The sequence below is a fragment of the Hyperoodon ampullatus genome (genome assembly GCF_949752795.1).
Source record: "Hyperoodon ampullatus genome assembly, chromosome: 1".
In the NCBI taxonomy this organism is placed as follows: Eukaryota; Metazoa; Chordata; class Mammalia; order Artiodactyla; family Ziphiidae; genus Hyperoodon; species Hyperoodon ampullatus.
Genome location: NC_136914.1, coordinates 90,248,868 through 90,261,646, shown reverse-complemented (window position 1 = coordinate 90,261,646; position 12,779 = coordinate 90,248,868).

Genomic DNA, 12,779 nt, shown 5'->3' with positions numbered 1-12,779 from the left:
CTCTGTTATCAAAATAAGGTAATATTCTCATAGGAAGAGATCACTTCAAAGTTTTGCACATATTTAAAAAAGAAACCAAAATTTCTAACTTGACATATGGTGTAAATAAGCTTCTTACCATTAGGAGGCAATGTTGGCCTATAATTATAACCTTCAGAACCTGAAGCTGTATATTTTTTTCCCCATGGAAATTATAGGTGGTAAAATCAGAGCTCTTTGGTAATAGTAGGCAATTCTTTTCTAACGTGGATATTTCCAGAAGATTTTAATATAGGATATATACTAGTCTAAAATGAAAACATGATCAAATAAAGTATAAAATGCAAATTTAATGGGTAAAATAACAAGATAAATGGAAGCTTTTCAGTATTATTTTCAGGAAGTTCATCTAGGCACTAATAATAATTCCATTACAAGAAGCTTTTACCAATGTATAAGATATATATTAGAGGTAAGCAAAAAGGGAAAAAAAGGAGCAAGCAGCATTTATATTGAACTTCAGTTTATATTTTTATTTTTTAAAAAGTCCATTGCTTTAAGGGCTTCCCTGGTGGCGCAGTGGTTGAGAATCTGCCTGCCAATGCAGGGGACACGGGTTCGAGCCCTGGTCTGGGAAGATCCCACATGCCACGGAGCAACTGGGCCCGTGAGCCACAATTACTGAGCCTGCGCGTCTGGAGCCTGTGCTCCGCAACAAGAGAGGCCGCGACAGTGAGAGGCCCGTGCACCGCGATGATGAGTGGCCCCCGCTTGCCACAGCTAGAGATAGCCCTTGCACAGAAACGAAGACCCAACACAGCCATAAATAAATAAAAAAAAAAAAAAAAAAAAAAAAAAAAAAAAAAAGTCCATTGCTTTAAAATGTTTGAGAACTACAGATCTGCTTTAAAAGTGTTGGAAGTATGCCTGGCTTGGACGCTGTCAGTTTAGGAGATATTCTTTCTATGACTACTGAAATTGTATTATTGGATATCCTAGTTTATAGACTGTTCAGAATATAAAGTACCAAACGAGGCTTATAGACTCAGAAGAAATTGTTTGCTATTTGCTGGACTAGTTTATCTCTAGATGAAGGGAGAAAGTGGGAGATTCAAGGAAAGGGAATCAGAGAACGTAGAAAATGTACAAAGACTCTATAGGGATCACCTAGTTCACCCCTCCTCATTTTACAAATACAGAAATGATCAGGGAACATTAAAATTGATGAGGATGTAGTAATAGGAATTTTGAGTGAGAGTGGGAATTTTTACCATATGTTGGAAAGGAATATGCTAATATCTGCTAGAGCCCAAAGTTGGATTAACCTAAAACCCAGCAATTTCATTCTTCGGTATGTATAGTCACTACAAAATTGGCCACATTCTTCAACAGTGAGACATGTTGAAGAATGTTTATAATAGTAAAAAATTGTAAACAACTTAAATGTTCATCAAATGGAGACTAGACATATAAATTGGAATATATGCATATAATAGAATTATAAAAAATGTTTGAATAGTAACAAAATAACACATAGTTTAGTCTGTGCCAGGCTCTGTCCCCAGTACTTTACAGATATCAATTCATTTAATCCTCATGACAACCTATAAGGTAGGTCCATTATGTTTCCTGTTTAACAGATGAGGAAATGGAGGCAGAGAGTTTAATTAGCCTGAGGCGCACAGGAAGGAAGTGGCACAACTACTATTTGAATCCAGGCAGTGAGGCTCCAGGGTGCCTGCTCTTAACACTTTCATTTGTGCAGACTCTTGTATGTACACATAATATCATCTATACAAAACTTACAAACATACAGCACAATACTAAGTAGTGCTTATGGATCTGTACCTATGACGTAACAGTTTAATAACAAGCATGGGAATGAGAGTAGAAATCAGAAAAGTGGTTACTTCTGTGTTGGATGGATTGAATGGGATGGGAGTGAGAGTGAGAAATTCATAGGACTTCATCTGTCTATGCTGTTTTATATCTTTCAAAATAATCTGAAGGAGATAAATCCAAATGTTAAGATTTGACAAATCTATGTACAAATATGTATATATATTCTCTCTATAATTTTTGTTATATTTGAACTATTTCACATGAAGAAAAAAAGAGGAGTTAAGTATAAATTCACACAGCTAGTTTAGTGGCAAAGCCTGGACTTTTGACCCTTGATTCAGTGTTTACTTCACTATGAGGTTGTACTTGATTGCTTTCTACACAGACCAAGTTAAGTGCTTTATGGGGCTCTACTTGGCGATAACATGCTTGTTATCTGTATGTTTCCACTTTGGGTCAGAGTGCATATTAAATAACTTTGAGACAATACTTTCTAGAATTACATTTCATGTCTGGCTCTTGGTTTCCTGATGAGTTAGAGGTGAAAGAATGCATTTTTCACAAATGCATTCCTTTGAGATTCTGAAAAGAGCAATTTACCACAAAATTACTCACCAGCCTGACAATGTTGGCCCTTAAAAAGAATTGATGTTGGATTTCTTATCAGATTGCCAATTTCTCCTCTTTTCACTCAGGTGCCTTTTTGTTTCATCTGGGCTGAGCTTCAGCCATTTGGACTTGGTCCAAGAAGCTACTTGAGTTAGTTCTTCAGAGAGCAGGGAGCCTGCTTCCTGGGTTTGTCACAAAGACCCATGATGCTGAGAAGCACAGGTATTGTGGTGGCACCAAAGTCCATGGTGTTCTCTGATATCCCCCAGTGGCCTCATTGCTCACTCTTGGCAGAAAGAGTGACAGATGAACCACCCAAGGCACTCGAAGGATCAACATTTGTCTACCATTATCAGGGGGGCTCCAGGATAAGAATGTAATTTTTTTCCACTCATTTTTGAGTGTAAGAGGTCACTCTCCCTAGTTCCTTAGTTTGCTAAAAATACTGATAATTAATAGATATGCATTACGGGTATTTCCATTACTCCATTCAGATATAATTTCAAAATGCCCTAAGAGCACAAAATATATAAAATTAGCAAAGAAGCATACTACAGTAAAGTAACATGAAATTTACCTTGATTATATTCCTTTTATTTTCATGTCTAAAACAATTGGGCATTTGAAATTCATTGGTTAAAAAGTGACAAGACTCTTCAGTGGTAGAAAAATGAGAGTTGTTTTCTAATGAACTGAGATAATGGATGTCTTTTTTTTTAAAGAAATTCTTTATTTAGATTTTAGTGCTAAATCTTTTCATATAAACCTCTTGATTTAACACCACTGACCTAGTCTCGTTTCTATTTTTTACCTTGAGATAGGTAGCCTGCTCTGCTGGCCTGAACACCAAACCAGAAAGCCAGTGCTTTTTTGCAGCTCAGAGAGTGTGGCCAAAAATAAATCTCACACACACACACACACACACACACACACACACACACAGAAATACATAATATAGATTAACCATATTTCAAACACTTATTTGCAATCAAATATAGTATGCCATGGATACTGGCAATGCGGATTGAGAATTTGCTCCCTGAGCCCAATTAAAATCACTGTTTTCAAATTATTTGAGCCTCTCAAACAGGAAGCCATAACTGAATAATCTATTTGAGCTGTAAATAGATTTGTGAACAAAAGGAAATCAGTAAATATCACTTATTTAAACTATAAAAAAGTTATAACAATGATTAGCATTATTACCTTTTGAGTTGTATGTGAGACTTGGAACAGATATCATACAATAAATGGTGAGGATAAATAGATTCTCTGGGTATTAACTCTGATGGGACTGGTCACATTTAATATGTTTAATTAAACAAAATCTTAAAACCAGGGCTTCCCTGGTGGTGCAGTGGTTAAGAGTCCGCCTGCCAATGCAGGGGACACGGGTTCGTGCCCCGGTCCAGGAGGATCCCACGTGCCGCAGAGCGGCTGGGCCCATGAGCCATGGCCACTGAGCCTGCGCGTCTGGAGCCTGTGCTCCGCAGCGGGAGAGGCCACAGCAGTGAGAGGCCTGCGTACCGAAAAAAAAAGAAAAAAAAAAGAAAAAAATCTTAAAACCAGTGGATGAGCTTCAGTAGGGTTAAGTTCTACTGGAGTACACTTGGGGTAAAATAATTAAAATTATAATTTAAAAATGATTGGCTCTAAGCAATCAAATGCAATAAAGGCTTACATAAGGACTTTTGCAGCTAGTAATGTTCCCAGTGGGGAATTATAAAAAGATCATAAAAGACTGGATTTAATTAGGAAGTTTTAAGAAGAAACATATTCTTGCCTTTGTAGAAAATCATGGGGCATCTGAACTTAGAAAATGGTATGCACTTCTGTTTAGTGAACTGAATATATCTTATCAGAGGTGGATGGAGTCTAGAGAGTGACCAAAGGGGAGTTAGAGTTGCCACATGTGAATGAATGGTCCAGAGGTGGGGGGAACAGAGCATGGGACTCCAGTCCAGAAAGACAAAGGCTGAGAGAAATATGCTTAAATGAACAAACAAAGAAATCTAGATGATTATTAAGAGAATGGAAAGACTTCCCATTAACTAATTCACCATGTTGTCTGATACCACCCCCCGCTTCCCCTTTGGTAACCATAAGCTTGTTTTCTATGTCTGTGAGTCTTCTGTTTCACAAATAAGTTCATTTGTATCGTATTTTGATTCCACATATAAGTGATATGGTAGTTTTCTTTGTCTTCCAGATTTACTTCACTTAGTATGATAATCTTAGGCCCAGCCATGTTGCTACAAATGGCATTATTTCCTTATGACTGAGTAGTATTCCATTGTATATATATACCACAGCTTCTTTATCCATTCATCTGGTGATGACATTTAGGTTGCTTCTTAGCTATTGTAAATAGTGCTGCTAAGAACATCGGGGTGCATGTATCTTTTCAAATTAGAATTTTCTCTGGATATATGCCCAGGAGTGGGATTGCTAGTTCACATGGTAACTCTATTTTTAGTTTTTTAATGAACCTCTATACTGTTTTCCATAGTGGCTGCACCAGTTTACAATCAACATTGTAGAGGGTTCCCTTTTCTCCACACCCTCTCCAGCATTTATTATTTGTAGACTTTTTGATGACAGCCATTGTGACTAGTATGAGGTGATACCTCATTGTAGTTTTGTAGTTTGATTTCCATTTCTCTAATAATAGCGATGTGGAGCATCGTTTCATGTGCCTACTGGCCATCAGTATGTCTTCTTTGGAGAAGAAATATCTATTAAGGCCTTCTGCCCATTTTTTTATTGGCTTGCTTGTTTTTTTTGTTATTGAGTTACATGAGCTGTTTGTATATTTTGGAAATTAAGCCCTTGTTGGTCGCTTCATTTGCAGATATTTTCTCTGGTCCATAGGTTGTCTTTTCATTTTGCTTATGCTTTCCTTTGCTGTGCAAAAGCTTATAAGTTTGATTAGGTCCCACTTGTTTATTTTTGCTTTCTTTCTATTGCCTTGAGAGACTGACCTAAGAAAACATTGCTACCATTTATGTCAGAGAATGTTTTGCTTATGTTTTCTTCTAGGAGTTTTATGGTGTCATGGCTTATATTTAACTCTTTAAGCCTGCAATCGCTCAAATCTTAAAAGGACACCATTTGACTCTTGACCCTCTCTCTGCTTCTGCTAACACCTCATTTTTCTGCTGTCCTTTACTGTAAAACTCTTTTGTAGAATTTCCTTGCAGAGGTCCTCTCTTACTGTTCTTTCTTGAATCTGATCCAATTCAATTTTGCTACTATAACTCCACTGAGACCTCTTGTCAAGGTCACCAACGACCCCTACATCGCCAACTCTAATGATCAGTTCTCAGTCCAAGACTTAGTAGACCTCTTGGTAGCATTTGGTAGGGATGATCACTCCCTTTCTTAAAAGACTTCAGTTGCCTTTCAGGACACTTGGCTTTCAGTCACTTTTCTGACTGAACTTCCATCTCTTTTTGTTCCCCTCCTCAATGAATCTTTAAATGCTGAGGTGTCCCATGAAATTCACACCCTAAGTGAGCTCATATATCCGCTGGCACTTTATAACATCTGTATGCTGAAGACTCCCAAATATATATCTCCAGCCTCTCCTCTAAACTCCAGACTTGCATATCCAACTAGCGACTTGATATCTCTTTGGCAACTGTGATATAATAAGAAATATATATTTTGGTATTTGTCCCTGGCTGCTGGGATGAACTCCTAAAACCCTTGTAGTTTCCTAAGTGATATGAGCTTTAGGAGCATCTTTTGTTATATTTGGTTTCTGTCACAGACTCCTGAAACAGCTCTGGAGTGAAAAAATTGAAAGGAGTATCTTTTGCTATTCAACCATGCCTGGGTTCATGTTAATGAGGTGACTTTTGGAAAGTTCCTAAGGGTGAGGGGCTGGTTTCCAGGGGAATCAACTGTGAGATTAGAGAGTTGGAACTTTCAGCCCTACCCCCTGACTTTCTGGGAAGGGCTGGAGTTGAATTAATCACTAATTCCAATGATTTAATCAACGGGTCTATGTAATGAAGCCTCAACAAAAAAAACCCTAACCCAAGGGGTTCAGAGAGCTTCCAGGTTAGTGAACACATTGAGGTACTGGGAGGGTGGTGCTCCCAGAGAAGGCATGGAAGCTCTGTGCCTCTTCCCACGTACCTTGTCCTATATATCTCTTCCACTAGGCTGTTCCTGAACTGTATCATTTATAATAAATCAGTAATAGTAAGTAAACTGTGTCCCTGGATTCTGTAAGCCATTCTGGCAAATTATTGAACATGAGGAGGGGGTCATGGGGACCTGTGGTTTATAGCTGGTTGGTCAGAAGTACAAGTGACAACAACAGGACTTGTGACTGCCATGTGAAGTGAGGAGGGCAGTCTTGTGGGACTGAGCACTTAACCTGTGGGGTCTGCACTCTCCAGGCAGCTAGTGTCAGAACTGGGTTAAGTGTAGGACACTCAGTTGATATCCACAGAGAATTGAATAATTATTTTGTGTGGAAAAACCCACACATCTGGTGTCAGAAGTGTTGTTGTACATAGAGAGAAACAGGAGAGTTGACTTCTAGTGAAGACTTGATGTGTGCTAAGCAGAATTCATGATTTGTTTCTCAAATCTGTTCCTTCCCTAATATTCCCTATTTCAGAAAAGGGCACTGCCATTGACTCTGTTCCTCAGGTGAAAAACTTCCGAGTCGTCTTTTCTTGACTCTGAATTTCACACCTGCTATCTAATTTGCCAGTGAATGTTGTCAGCTCAACCTTCAAAATATATCCTGCATCTGGCTATAAGTCACCACATCCAATGCTCATTCAAACCACCATCTTTCACCTGGACTACGACACACCATGTTAACTGATCTCTAATGCCACTGTTGCTCCCCTTTCCCCAGTAGTCCATTTCCACAGAGCTACCACTCTGATTTTTTTTTTTTTTTTTGCAGTATGCAGGCCTCTCACCGCTGTGGCCTCTCCCATTGCGGAGCACAGGCTCTGGATGCGCAGGCTCAGCGGCCATGGCTCACGGGCCCAGCCGCTCCGCGGCATGTGGGATCTTACCGGACTGGGGCACGAACCCATGTCCCCTGCATCGGCAGGTGGATTCTCAACCACTGCGCCACCAGGGAAGCCCAACCACTCTGATCTTTTAAAAGCAACGTCAGATCATGTCACTTCCTTGCCTCAGCTTGCTTACAATTGAATCCCAAATCCTCAACATAGCCCTATATTAAATGACCCCTGATTACCTCTCTGATTTGGTTTCCTACTGCTCCTCTGCCTGCTCAATCTCATTCAGTTGGCCTCCTTGCTTGTCCTTAAACATGCTCCCTTTTCTGGGTCCTTGTAGTTTCCTTTTCCTCTTCCTGGGAAGCTCACCAGTATCCAATGGATGTTGGACCTTCACTCAGGTCTCTGCTCAAATGTCACCTTGTTTACCCAATCTAACTTGAAACCCTCTTCACCTTATCTCCCTGCACAGATCACTATTTGATATTATATCTTAATTTGTTTACTTGTTTGTCATCTGTCTCCTCCACTCAAATATAAGTTCCATGTAATTTATTTCATTTATTGCTCTATTTCCAGTATGTAGAAAATGTCTGGGGCATAAAAGGGACTTTATACGTGTCTGTTGAGTGAAGTAGTAAGTGCATTTTCCAACCAATCCTGAGGAGATAAAACTCAGAGTTCAAATTAAGGTAATTGAAAGATGATGATTAATGTGATAATTTGCACATCTGAGTTTGTAAACTGAGAGTCATATCAACTACGGTTTAATTCTATGCAACCATTCTCTCACAAGGCCCTTCCCAGCTCAAATTTTCCTATTATTTCTACATTAGTTTTCCTGAAAAATCTTCCTTTTATACTGTCATCTTCCTTCTCTTGAACCTTATAGTGGCTACTTAGTGTCAACATTGAAACCAAAATTTTTTACTTCTGTTTTCAAGGTGCTCTCCAACCCTATTTGTCACCTTTGCCTGGGGATTCAATAGAATTTTCTCCTTTCTGGTTCAAACATATGCCATGTTTATTTTCACTTCTAAACCTTGACTCTTGCCGTCCCTACCACGTGGAGTGCTTCTTTCCATCCCATCCACATCTTACCCTGCCCTTAATAGTTTTCTCAGTTCTCAGCATCTCAATGAGCCTTTTCATTCCTATCCTGGTTCTTTATTTATAGTGAAACCTTCCCATCTCTGAGTACAAATATGCAATGCCTGACAGTATTGGAAAACTGCCAGACTCAATTATTGATTGATGGATAGATTATTTAGCTGAATATTTGAAAATAGTTTACATGAAATATGAATAAATGTTTGGTTGATTTTTGTCTCTGAAGGTTTTCCTAGGAAAAGTAAGTGATAGCCCAGATTAAAAAATTATTATTTTATTTTCATGAAATTGACATTATACAATACTATTTTTATCACTCAATTCTGAATATTAATAAGTAAAGCAAAAAAGAATCAGCCCTCTAAAGTTATTTGCATTTAACCTGGCTAGAAAAATCAACCCTATTATTTAATTTTTCTAATTCTCTTCTGCCCCACATATGGCAGAACATCTTTCTTATTTTAGCTGGTATATTTTGCACTTTATGTTGTCTCCTTTATTTCCTTCTTAACACTTTTTCCCTTTATTTCCTTCTTAACATTTTTTTCTTTTTCTTTTTCTTTGCTGTCAGTTTGATTGGGTCATATCTAGTATGTCAAGTAAAACTGATATAAAATGTATACAGTGCTTGTATCAGTCTGGGTCCAATCAAGAATAGGAACCGCACAGTGGGTTAAGTTTAATATAAAGAATTATCAAGTCCTGATAAAAGAATGACTAGAAGAAAACTGTGTATGGTATTCTAGGGCTAAGGGAGAATACCCAAAGAAGGACAAACTTAGAAGGATCCCCCTCCCCAAGGCTGGTTCAGATACTATTGGAGAAGGTGTAATTCAGCCCACTGGATAGCAGAGAAGCTTGCTGGTTTGTCCTGGCCACAGCCGTTCTGCAGTCTCCTCTGGAGTGCAGGTGATCAGGAACCAGTGGGGTGAGCTTGCAGAGGGAATGGGAGCCAAGGCACAGGTGTGCTGTGTCTGGGTCTGCAGTGGGAGGGTGGCAGGTATTGGGAGGGGGGTGTCAGCTGCAAAGTGAGCAGTGACTCAGGGTACCAGTGTGAGCAGAAGAGCTTGGGGTCAGTTTCCATGTTGAGCGGGCTGCTCGGAAGTTTATCTACAGGCCAGGCAAAGGCTGCAAGGTTGCTGACTCCACTGTAAAGCAGGAGGAAATAACAGGAGATCGTTTTCCCTCCTCCAATGCCTCTCCAGTGCCCTCTGCTGAGAAAACTTAACATTGTGCTCTCTGTGGAGATGTTTAAAGGAGTTCTGTCCTCTGTCACAGAGCATATATTGAAGGGTGAATTGGAACTGAGGGGCAATATATTGATAACTGGCACCATGTTTACCTAAGTATAGATGTATCTGTCAAAGGTAAATGTTTTTAGGGAGCCGTGTATGGGTACACTGGCAAAAGAATCCGTATCAGGAAGACATGTCAGACTCTACGTCCATCTGCATTTCTATAAATGACCCAATTTTGTTCCTTTTTATGGCTGAGTAATATTCCATTGTATATATGTACCACATCTTCTTTATCCATTCATCTATCTTTGGACATTTAGGTTGTTTCCATAAATAGTGCTACAGTGAATATTGGGGTACTTGTGTCCTTTTGAATTATGGTTTTCTCTGGGTATATGCCCAGTAGTGGGATTGCTGGCTCATATGGTAGTTCTACTTTTAGTTTTTTAAGGAACCTCCATACTGTTCTCCATAGTGGCTTATCAATTTACATTCCCACCAACAGTGCAAGAGGGTTCCCTTTTCTCCACACCCTCTCCAGCATTTATTGTTTGTAGATTTTCTGATGATGGCCATTCTGACCAGTGTGAGGTGTAAGGCAGGAATAGAGACGTAGATGTAGAGAATGGACATGTGGACACAGCTGGGGGGAAGGGGAGGGTGGGGCGAATTGGGAGATCCGGTTTGACATAAATACACTACCATGTGTAAAATAGATAGCTAGTGGGAACCTGCTGTATAACACAGGGAGCTCAGCTTGGTGCTCTGTGATGACCTAGATGGGCAGGCGGAAGGGGAGAAGGGAGGTCCAAGAGGGAGGGGATATAGGTATACATATAGCTGATTCACTTCATTGTACAACAGAAACTAACACAACATTGTAAAGCAGTTTTACTCCAATGATAAAAAAAAGGAAGACATGTCAGTAATGGACGAATAAATACAATTAAACCACAGTTTTTTAAATCACTGGACAATAAAGGTATTCAGATGTCTTATTATTTCTATGTTTTATTTCATAATTCTTTTAAAAAATTGATGTGGGGTTTCCCTGGTGGCACAGTGGTTGAGAGTCCACCTGCTGATGCAGGGGACACGGGTTCGTGACCTGGTCCGGGAAGATCCCACGTGCCGCGGAGCGGCTGGGCCCATGAGCCATGGCTGCTGAGCCTGCGCGTCCGGAGCCTGTGCTCCGCAATGGGAGAGGCCACAATGGTGAGAGGCCAGCGTACCGCAAAAAAAAAAAAAAAAAAAAAAAAAAAAAAATTGATGTTTATCATTCATACAGTAAATTGCACAAATCATAAATGTATAATTTTTTGAGTTTTTACATGTGTACACATAAGTGAAACTACTACCTAGATCAAGATAGAATTTTTCCACCACTCAGGAGGATAACTTATTGCTCTTCCCAGTTAAAATCCTCCCACCCCTACCAGAAGTAGGCACTAATCTGGCTTCTGTTACTTGTTCAGGAACTTCATGAAATTAGATTCACAAGTAGGTATAATAAGTCCTCTACATATGAACAAGTTCCATCTTGAAAGCACGTTCAAAGTCCAATTTATTCGTAAGGCCAGCAAAGTTAGCCTAGGTACTCAACTAACACAGTCCGCTATACAGTACTGTACTGTAATAGGTTTATAATACTTTTCACACAAATAATACATAAAAAAATACAAAAAATAAAACATTTTAAATCTTACAGTACAGTACCTTGAAAAGTACAGTAGTGCAGTACAACAGCTGGTGTACAGGGGGTGGCATCGAGTGAACAGGCAAGAAGAGTTACTGACTGGAGGAGGGAGAGGAGGTGGGAGATGGTAGAGCTGAAGGATGGTCAGCAATAGGAGATGGGGAGGGCAAGCTGCCATTTCACTCATGCCTGACGTTGATGGCACAGGTTCTGGTCCCTCGCTGGATTCATTCTATCTACCCTCTTGAAAAAATGATCCAGTGATGTCTGGGTAGTAGCTCTTTTTTTCTTTTCATAGATGACACGGGATTGCATTCTGAAGGGTTGCTGCAACCTTCATGTGCCTTTCTATGTTCTTGTCCTGTGCCTCAAAAACTAAGTGCCTCCTCAAATAAAGAAAATCCCTTTGCCATTTCCTGCGTTGTGAATCTCTTTGGTTCTTCAGTTACTTCTTCTTCTTGTCTCTCTTCGTCCTTTCTCTGGGCCTGCAATTCCTGGTGCTTCTTAGCAGTACAAGCTACATCATCACTGCTTCTACTCTTGCTTCTGGACATTCTGGGCTTGAAATAAAGATACTGTACTACTGTACTCTATACAGTACTGTATAGTAAAGTACACAAAAGCACAACCACTTGTAAACAATGCACACATGTGACAATGTACACCAGACATGTGAACTAACTTATGTGATCGGACATGCGAACAGACGTTTGCATCTTTGAAAGCTCGCAACTTGAAGGTTCGTAAGTAGGAGACCTACTGTACTCTTTTGCGTCTGGCCTCTTTTGTTCAACATGATATCTTTGAGATTCACCCATCTTGCTACACGTATCAGTATTTTTTTGGGGGGGGGCATAGCATTCCATTATATGCATATACCACAATTTATTTTTAAATTCTCCTGTTGATAGACATGAGGGTTATTCGTAGTTTTTGGCTATTATGACTAAAGCTGCTATAAACATGAATTTTTGTGGAGCTATGCACTCATGTCTTTCAGTATATATTCAGAAGTGGAACTGCTTCATCACATGCTTTAGTAGTAAGTCCTGTTTAGCTTTAATAGATACTGCTGAACATTTTTCGAAAGTGTTTGAACCAATTTCCACTCCCACCAGTAAGTATGAGAGTTCCAGTTGCCAACAGTTGGCCAGTCTTTTGTTTTTAGCTATTCTTGAGGGTAGTATTTTTAAGAATTAAGATTAATTAGAACTATACAATTATATTTCTCAATGTTTATAATCTTAATTTATATTTATCAGCTTCATATATTTCTCATGTTCCCTTTTGATAAACAGAAAGAACTCTTGT